General features: G+C 44.1%; 2 pseudogenes; both read left to right on the top strand.

Annotated features, from left to right (window-relative positions):
- The first annotated feature begins 1,612 nt into the window (after positions 1-1,612).
- LOC129532876 (uncharacterized) lies at positions 1,613-4,743 on the top strand (annotated as a pseudogene).
- Positions 4,744-4,756: 13 nt separating this feature from the next.
- LOC129533138 (syncytin-1-like) lies at positions 4,757-6,370 on the top strand (annotated as a pseudogene).
- Positions 6,371-10,605: the final 4,235 nt, after the last annotated feature.

Genomic DNA, 10,605 nt, shown 5'->3' with positions numbered 1-10,605 from the left:
ACTCTCTTCTGGTCTGTATTTGTTACGGCTCTAGCTGAGCTTTTGCTCTCCGTCCGCCACTGCTGTTTGCTGCCATCGCAGACTCGCTGCTGACTTCCATCCCTGCGGATCCGGCAGGGTGTCCACTGTGCTCCTGATCCAGTGAGGCACCCATTGCCACTCCCGATTGGGCTACAGGCTTGCCATTGTTCCTGCATGGCTAAGTGCCTGGGTTCATCCTAATTGAGCTGAACACTAGTCACTGGGTTCCACGGTTCTCTTCTGTAACCCACGGCTTCTAATAGAGCTATAATACTTACTATATGGCCCAAGATTCCATTCCTTGGAATCTGTGAGGCCAAGAACCCTAGGGCAGAGAAAACAAGGCTTGCCACCATCTTGGAAGCAGCCCGTGGCCATCTTTGGAGCTCTTTGAGCAAGGACACCCTGGTAACATTTTGGTGACCACAAGGGACCTCCAAAGTGGTGAGTAATATTGGATCACTTTCGCTTGCTATTCTGTCCTATCCTTCCTTAGAATTGGAGGAAAATACCGGGCACCTGTCAGCTGGTTAAAAATGATTAGCATGGCTGCTGGACTTAAGACTCAGGTGTGAGGCTGTCTGGGGAAAGGCACACCTCACCAGGTCAGAATTATTCTAAGTCAAAAAAGCAAAAAGGTAGCTTACTAACTTAAAAATCTTAAAGTATGGGGCTATTCTGTTAAAAAAAAAAAAAAGGTAATTTAACACTAACCACTGATAATTCCCTTAACCCAGCAAATTTCCTAACAGGGGATTTAAATCTTAATTACCATACAAAGGTCGGACCAGACCTAGGAGGAACTCCTTTCAGGACAGGACTATAGATGATTCCTCCCAGGTGATTGAGGAAAAAACCACAATGGGTATTCAATAGTTGATACGGAGACTCTTGTGAAAGCACAGTTTGAAAAATTGCCTAATGATTGGTCTCCTCAAACGTGCAAGCTGTTTGCCCTCAGCCAAGCCTTAAAGTACTTATAGAATAAAAAAAACTATCTCAATCCTGACTCGAAAGTTTACCTACACCCTCTCTGAAATGAATTTGCATAAGAACTGCTTTTATGGGAATGCATCTTGATGGGGCAGCTGGGTTGTTATGAAATACTCAGGAACCCAGGCCAGCTCTAGGACTCACCCCTGAGCACAAAGGCAATGTTGGGCATGCTGATAGAGGACCACTAGAATCCAGCAGCCCGGACCCCTTTCTTTGTGGTCAAGAAAGGTGGGAAAACAGGTGCAGGGCTGCTACATCAGTGAGTGTAACTAATCCAATAAGCAGAGGTCCATGGGTGGTTACACACCCTGGAAAGGAACTCACCTCTGAGCACAAAGGCAACGTTGGGCATGCTGGTAAAGTACCACTAGAATCCAGCAGCCCAGGACCCTTTCTTTGTGGTCAAGAAAAGTGGGAAAAGGGGTGCAGGATTGCTACATCGCTGAGCGTAACTAATCCGATAAGCAAAGGTCCATGGGTGGTTATGCACCCTGGAAAAGAATAAGCATTAGGCCCTTAGAGGACACTCTAGGACTAATGCTCATCGGAAAATGACTAGCATCCCCATGCTGGCATCCCTATATTCTTTTTTCAGATGGGAAACGTTCCCCCCGCCAATGCAAAAATGCCCCTAAGATATATTCTGGAGAATTGGGACCAATTTGACCCTCAGACGCTAAGAAAGAAACGACTTATATTCTTCTGCAGTACTGCCTGGCCACGATATCCTCTTCAAGGGGGAGAAACCTGGCCTCCTGAGGGAAGTATAAATTATAATACCATCTTACAGCTCGACCTCTTTTGTAGAAAATAAGGCAAATGGAGTGAAGTGCCATATGTACAAATTTTCTTTTCATTAAGAGACAACTCGCAATTATGTAAAAAGTGTGATTGATGCCCTACAGGAAGCCCTCAGAGTCTACTTCCCTACCGCGGTGTCCCCTGACTCCTTCCCCAACTAATAGAAACCCACCCTTCCACCCAAATGGTCCAAAAGGAGATAGACAAAGGGGTAAACAATGAACTAAAGAGTGCCAATATTCCCCTATTATGCCCCCTCCTCCAGTGGGAGGAGGAGAATTCGGCCCATCCGGAGTGCATGTACCTTTTTCTCTCTCAGACTTAAAGCAAATTAAAATAGACCTAGGTAAATTCTCAGATAACCCTGATGGCTATATTGATGTTTTACAAGGGTTAGGACAATCCTTTGATCTGACATGGAGAGATATAATGTTACTGCTAAATCAGACACTAACCCCAAATGAAAGAAGTGCCGCCGTAACTGCAGCCCTAGAGTTTGGTGATCTCTGGTATCTCAGTCAGGTCAATGATAGGATGACAACAGAGGAAAGAGAACGATTCCCCACAGGCCAGCAGGCAGTTCCCAGTGTAGACCCTCACTGGGACGCAGAATCAGAACATGGAGATTGGTGCTGCAGACATTTACTAACTTGCGTGCTAGAAGGACTAAGGAAAACTAGGAAGAAGCCTGTGAATTATTCAATGATGTCCACTATAACACAGGGAAAGGGAGAAAATCCTACTGCCTTTCTGGAGAGACTAAGGGAGGCATTGAGGAAGCATACCTCCCTGTCACCTGACTCTATCGAAGGCCAACTAATCTTAATGGATAAGTTTATCACTCAATCAGCTGCAGACATTAGAAAAAAGCTTCAAAAGTCTGCCTTAGGCCCAGAGCAAAACTTAGAAACCCTATTGAACTTGGCAACCTCGGTTTTTTATAATAGAGATCAGGAGGAGCAGGCAGAACAGGACAAACAGGATAAAGAAAAGGCCACCGCTTTAGTCATGGCCCTCAGGCAAGTGGACTTTGGAGGCTCTGGAAAAGGGAAAAGCTGGGCAAATTGAATGCCTAATAGGGCTTGCTTCCAGTGTGGTCTACAAGGACACTTTAAAAAAGATTGTCCAAGTAGAAATAAGCTGCCCTCCTCGTCCATGCCCCTCATGTCAAGGGAATCACTGGAAGGCCCACTGCCCCAGGGGATGAAGGTCCTCTGAGTCAGAAGCCACTAACCAGATGATCCAGCAGCAGGACTGAGGGTGCCTGGGGCAAGCGCCAGCCCATGCCATCACCCTCACAGAGCCCCGGGTACGCTTGACCATTGAGGGCCAGGAGGTTAACTGTCTCCTGGACACTGGAGTGGCCTTCTCAGTCTTACTCTCCTGTCCCGGACAACTGTCCTCTAGATCTGTCACTATCCGAGCGGTCCTAGGACAGCCAGTCACTAGATACTTCTCCCAGCCACTGACTTGTGACTGGAGAACTTTACTCTTTCCACATGCTTTTCTAATTATGCCTGAAAGCCCCACTCCCTTGTTAGGGAGAGACATTCTAGCAAAAGCAGGCACCATTATACACCTGAACATAGGAGAAGGAACACCCATTTGTTGTCCCCTGCTTGAGGAAGGAATTAATCCTGAAGTCTGGGCAACAGAAGGACAATATGGATGAGCAAAGAATGCCCATCTTGTTCAAGTTAAACTAAAGGATTCGACCTCCTTTCCCTACCAAAAGCAGTACCCCCTTAGACCCAAGGCCCAACAAGGGCTCCAAAAGATTGTTAAGGACCTAAAAGCCCAAGGCCTAGTAAAACCATGCAATAGCCCCTGCAATACTCCAATTTTAGGAGTACAGAAACCCAACAGACAGTGGAGGTTAGTGCAAGATCTCAGGATTATCAATGAGGCCGTTGTCCCTCTATACCCAGCTATAACTAACCCTTATACTCTGCTTTCCCAAATACCAGAGGAAGCAGAGTGGTTCACAGTCCTGGACCTTAAGGATGCCTTTTTCTGCATCCCTGTACATCCTGACTCTCAATTCTTGTTTGCCTTTGAAGATCTTCAAACCTAACATCTCAACTCACCTAGACTATTTTACCCCAAGGGTTCAGGGATAGCCCCCATCTATTTGGCCAGGCATTAGCCCAAGACTTGAGCCAATTCTTATACCTGGACCCTCTTGTTCTTCAGTACATGGGTGATTTACTTTTAGCCACCCATTCGGAAACCTTGTGCCATCAAGCCACCCAAGCGCTCTTAAATTTCCTAGCTACCTGTGGCTACAAGGTTGCCAAACCAAAGGCTCGGCTCTGCTTACAGCAGGTTAAATACTTAGGGTTAAAATTATCCAAAGGCACCAGGGCCCTCAGTGAGGAATGTATCCAGCCTATACTGGCTTATCCTCATCCCCAAACCCTAAAGCAACTAAGAGGGTTCCTTGGCATAACAGGTTTCTGCTGAATATGGATTCCCAGGTACGGCAAAATAGCCAGACCATTATATACATTAATTAAGGAAACTCAGAAAGCCAATACCCATTTAGTAAGATGGATACCTGAAGCAGAAGAGGCTTTCCAGGCCCTAAAGAAGGCCCTAACCCAAGCCCCAGTGTTAAGCTTGCCAATGGGGCAAGACTTTTCTTTATATGTCACAGAAAAAACAGGAATCGCTCTAAGAGTCCTTACATGGGTCCGAGGGATGAGCTTGCACCCCGTGGCATATCTGAGTAAGGAAATTGATGTAGTGGCAAAGGGTTGGCCTCATTGTTTGTGGGTAGTGGTGGCAGTAGCAGTCTTAGCATCTAAAGCAGTTATAATAATACAGGGAAGGGATCTTATTGTGTGGACATCTCATGATGTGAACAGCATACTCACTGCTAAAGGAGACTTGTGGCTGTCAGACAACTGTGAGGAAAGTAACTAAAATCTAAATCCCCATGGCCCTCCCTTATCATATTTTTCTCTTTACTGTCCTCTTACCCCCTTTCACTCTCACTGCACCCCCTCCATGCCGCTGTATGGCCAGTAGTTCCTCTTACCAAGAGTTTCTATGGAGAATGCAGCTTCGCAGAGATATTGATGACCCATCATATAGGAGTTTATCTAAGGGAAACCCCACCCATATGCCCACACCCATATGCCCCGCAACTGCTATAACTCTGCCACTCTTTGCATGCATGCAAATACTCACTATTGGACAGGGAAAGTGATTAATTCTAGTTGTCCTGGAAGACTTGCAGCTGCTGTCTGTTAGACTTACTTCACCCACACCGGTATGTCTGATGGGGGTGGAGTTCAAGATCAGGCAACAGAAAAACATGTAAAGGAAGTAATCCCTCAACTGACCCAGGTACCTGGCACCCCTAGCCCCTACAAAGGACTAGATCTCTCAAAACTACATGAAACCCTTCATACCCATACTTGCCTGGTGAGCCTACTTAATACCACCCTCACTGGGCTCCATGAGGTCTTGGCCCAAAACCCTACTAACTGTTGGATGTGCCTCCCCCTGCACTTCAGGCCATACATTTCAATACCTGTACCTGAACAATGGAACAACTTCAGCACAGAAATAAACACCACTTCCATTTTAGTAGGACCTCTTGCTTCCAATCTGGAAATAACCCATACCTCAAACCTCACCTGTGTAAAATTTAGCAATACTATATACACAACCAACTCCCAATGCATCAGGTGGGTAACTCCTCCCACACAAATAGTCTGTCTGCCCTCAGAAATATTTTTTGTCTGTGGTACCTCAGCTTATCATTGTTTGAATGCCTCTTCAGAATCTATGTGCTTCCTCTCATTCTTTGTGCCCCCTGTGACCATGATTTATACAGTCATGTTGTACCTAAGCTCTGCAACAAAAGGGTACCCATTCTTCCTTTTGTTATCGGAGCAGGAGTGCTAGGTGGACTAGGTACTGGCATTGGTGGTATCAAAACCTCTACTCAGTTCTACTACAAACTATCTCAAGAATTAAATGGTGACATGGAATGGGTCACTGACTCCCTGGTCACCTTGCAAGATCAACTTAACTCCTTAGCAGCAGTAGTCCTTCAAAATCGAAGAGCTTTAGACTTGCTAACTGCCGAAAGAGGGGGAATCTGTTTATTTTTAGTGGAAGAATGCTGTTATTACGTTAATCAATCTGGAATGGTCACCAAAAAAGTTAAAGAAATTCAAGATCGAATACAACATAGAGCAGAGGAGCTTCAAAACACCAGACCCTGGGGCTTCCTCAGCCAATGGATGCCCTGGATTCTCCCCTTCTTAGGACCTCTAGCAACTATAATACTGTTACTCCTCTTTGGACCCTGTATCTTTAACCTCCTTTTTAAGTTTGTCTCTTCCAGAATTGAAGCTGTAAAGCTACAAATGGCTCTTCAAATGGAGCCCCAGATATAATCCATGACTAAAATCTACTGTGGACCCCTGGACCAGCCTGCTAGTGCATGCTCCCATGTTAATGACATTGAAGGCACCCCTCCTGAGGAAATCTCAATGCACAACCCCTACTACGCCTGAATTCAGCAGGAAGCAGTTAGAGCAGTCATTGACCAACCTCCCCAATAGCACTTGGGTTTTCCTGTTGAGAGGGGGTACTGAGAGACAGGACTAGCTGGATTTTCTAGGCCAACTAAGAATCCCTAAGCCTAGCTGGGAAGGTGACTGCATCCACCTTTAAACACAGGGCTTGCAACTTAGATCACACCTGACCAAAGAGGTAGGAAGGAGAGCTCACTAAAATGCTAATTAGCAAAAACAGGAGGTAAAGAAATAGCCAATCATCTATTGCCTGAGAGCACAGTGGGAGGGACAATGATCGGGATATAAACCCAGGCATTCCAGCTGGCAAGGGCTACCCTCTTTGGGTCCCCTCCCTTTGTATGGGAGCTCTGTTTTCACTCTATTATATCTCGTAACTGCACTCTCTTCTGGTCTGTATTTGTTACGGCTCTAGCTGAGCTTTTGCTCACCATCCACCACTGCTGTTTGCCGCCAACGCAGACCCGCTGCTGACTTCCATCCCTCTGGATCCAGCAGGGTGTCCGCTGTGCTCCTGATCCAGTGAGATACCCATTGCCACTCCTGATCGGGCTAAAGACTTGCCATTGTCCACTGTGCTCCTGATCCAGTGAGATACCCATTGCCACTCCCGATCGGGCTAAAGACTTGCCATTGTTCCTGCATGGCTAAGTGCCCAGGTTCATCCTAATTGAGCTGAACACTAGTCACTGGGTTCCACGGTTCTCTTCCATGATCCATGGCTTCTAATAGAGCTATAACACTTACTGCATGGCCGAAGATTCCATTCCTTGGAATCCGTGAGGCCAAGAACTCCAGGTCAGAGAACACGAGGCTTGCCACCATCTTGGAAATGGCCCACCACCATCTTGGAAGCGGCCCGCTGCCATCTTGGGAGCTCTGTGAGCAAGGACACCCCGGTAACAGTGGCTATGGTGAGAAACTCCTTAAGCTTGATAAAAGATAAGGGAAAAGTTAAGGGGACTTTGTCTTGCACCTTACATACCAACTCAGCCACAGTGGGGTAGAGCCCCAAGTGGGCCCTTGGGATCCCCAATTCCAGGCTTTGGCTCTTGGATGGCATTTCTAGACCTGCCCTGGGCCAGAGGGGAGCCCACTGCCATGAAGGTGAGTCCCAGGCCTGGCAACCTTTATCATATGCTGACTGAAGATCCCGTGGGCCTTTGAACATTGACAGTAGCTTGAAAGTATTCCCCATGGGCCTTAACTGGTGCTGGCCATGGGGAGAGGTGCCTGTGTAAAGGGGAGGGAAGAGTGGTTTGAGTGCCAGCTTAGCTGCAGTGAATAGAACACCAAGTAGATTTATAAGGTTTTTGACTTCAGTCTCTGGCTCCTACATGGCATATCTGGACCTACCCAGAACCTGAGGGAATGAACCATCCTGAAGGGAAGGACGCTAGTCTGGCTGGCTTTACCACCTGCTGATTGTAAAGCCCTAGGACCTTGAGTGAACATGGGCCAGGTAATCGTTACAGCAAGCTTTGGGCAAGACCCAGTGCTGTGTTGACTTTAAATCTGATCCAGCACAGTCCTAGGGGTGGTGGTCACAGGAGTGCTTGTGTCACCGCAATCCCAGCTCCAAGTGGCTCATAACAGAGAGACAGTCCATTTGTTTGGAAAAAAGGGAAGAGAACAAGGGACTTGCCTGGTAATCTGGAGAATTCTTCCAGTTCTTTCTTAGATCATCAAGTCAGTACCTCCTAGAGTCTGCCAGAACCACACTGTTGTGGGGATTGGGGTCTCCACTAATGTAGATACAGCTTAGATCATAATACTCAAGCCCCTTCAAATACATAGACATTTTTCCCAAGAAGGATGGGTACAAATAAGCCCAGGCAGTGAAGACCACTGTCCATACCTAACTCTTTTGTTTCTTTTTAGAGATGGAGTTTTGCTGTTGTTGCCCAGGCTGGAGTACAATGGTGCGACCTCAGCTCACTGCAACCTCTGCCTCCCAGGTTCAAGCGATTCTCCTGTGTCAGCCTCCAAAGTAGCTGGGATTACAGGCATGTGACACCAGGCCCAGCTAATTTTGTATTTTTAGTGGAGACGGAGTTTCACCATATTGATCAGGCTGGTCTAAAACTCCTGACCTCAGATGATCCGCCCGCCTTGGCCTCCCAAAGTGCTGGAATTACAGGCGTGAGCCACCGTGCCTGGCCCATACCTAACTCTTAAGTGCCCAGACACTAACAAACATCCACAAGCATCAAGATCTCCCAGGAAAATATAAGCTGAACAAATGAACTAAATAAGGCACTAGGGACTAATCCTGGAGAAACAGAGATATATGACCTTTCAGACAGAGAATACAGAATTGCTGTTTTGAGGAAATTTAAAGAAATTCAAGACAACCCAGGAGAGAAATTCAGAATTCTGTCATATAAATTTAAGAAAAAGATTAAAATAATTAAAAATAATAAGAAATTCTGGAGTTGAAGAATGCAATTCACATGATGAAAAATGCATCAGAATCTTTTAATAGCAGAATTGATTAAGCAGAAGGAATAATTTATGAACTTGAAGAAAGGCTATTTGAAAAATAAACAGTCAGATGAGACGAAAGAAAAAAAACAAATAATGAAGCACAACTACAAGATCTAGAAATTGGCCTCAAAAGGGCAAATATATGACTTATTGGACTTAAAGACAAGGTAGGTAAAGAGATAGGGATAGAAAGTTCATTTAAAGGGATAATAACAAAGAACTTCCCAAACCTAGATAAAAATATCAATATCTAAGTACAAGAAGGTTATATAGCACCAAGCAGATTTAACCCAAAGAAGACTACTTCAAGGCATTTGTTGATCAAACTCCCAAAGATCATGGCTAAAGAAAGGATCCTAAAAGCAACAAGAGAAAAGAAGTAAGTAACATACAATGGAAATTCAATATGTCTGGTAGCAGAGTTTTCAGTGGAAATTTTACAGGCCAGGTGAAAGTGGCATGTAAGAAAGTGGCATATTTAAAGCATTGAGGGAAAAACCTTTTACTGTGCAATAGTATGTCTGATGAAAATATCCTTCAAACATGAAGGAGAAATAAAGACTTTCCCAGACAAACAGAAGCTGAGGGATTTCACCAATACTAGATCTAGCCAACAAGAAATGATAAAGGGAGTACTTCAATCAGAAAGAAAAGGATGTTAATGGGCAATAAGTAATCACCTGAAGGTAAAAAACTTATTGGTAATAGTAAGTACACAGAAAAACACAGAATACTACAACACTGCAACTGTGATGTTGTAAACTACTTGTGTCCTAACTAGAAAGACTAAATGATGAACCAATCAAAAATAATAACTACAACTTTTCAAGAAATAGTGTAATAATATATAAAGAAAAACAAAAAAAGTTAAAAAGTGGGGGAATGAAGTTAAAGTATAGAGTTTTTATTCGTTGTCTTTTTGCTTGTTATGCAAATAGTATTACATTTTTATTATCTTAAAATAGTGGGTTATAATATATTGTTTTCAAGCCTCATGGTAACCTCAAATTAAAAAAAACATACAATAGATGCACAAAAAATAAAAAGTGAGAAATTCAACCATGCTACTAGAGAAAATCACCTTCACTAAAATGAAGACAGAAAGGAAGGAAAGAAGGAAGAGAAGACCACAAAACAACCAGAAAACAAACAACGAAATGGCAGGAGTAAGTCCTTACTTATCAATTGTAACATTGTAAATGGAATAAACTCTCAAATTAAAAGACATAAAGTAGCTGAAAGGATTAAAAAAAACAAGACCCAATGAACTGTTGCCTACAAGAAACACACTTCACCTATAAAGACACGTAAAGACTGAAAATAAAGGGATGGAAAAAGATATTCCATGCCAATGGAAACTGAAAAAGGGCAGGAGTAGCTATACTTATATCTGACAAAATAGATTTCAAGACAAAAACTATCAGAAGAGACAAACAAGGTTATTATATATAATGAAGAGTCAATTCAAGAGGATATAACAATTTAAAATATATATGCACCCAATGTTGAAGCACTGAGATATATAAAGCCAATAATATTAGAACTAAAGAGATAGAAGCCAATACAATAACAGCTGGAGACTTCACTCCTCCACTTTCAGAATTGGACAGATCTTCCAGACAGAAAATCAACAAAGAAACATCAGACATAATCTGCACTGTAGACCAAATGGACCAAATAGATGTTTGGAGAATATTTCATCCAAAGGCTGCAGAATACACAATCTTCTCCTCAGCACATAGATCAT

The sequence above is a fragment of the Gorilla gorilla genome, chromosome 3, assembly GCF_029281585.2.
Source record: "Gorilla gorilla gorilla isolate KB3781 chromosome 3, NHGRI_mGorGor1-v2.1_pri, whole genome shotgun sequence".
NCBI classification, from domain to species: domain Eukaryota; kingdom Metazoa; phylum Chordata; class Mammalia; order Primates; family Hominidae; genus Gorilla; species Gorilla gorilla.
Note: the sequence above shows the minus strand (reverse complement) of the source record. Positions and strands in the feature narration are given on the sequence as shown.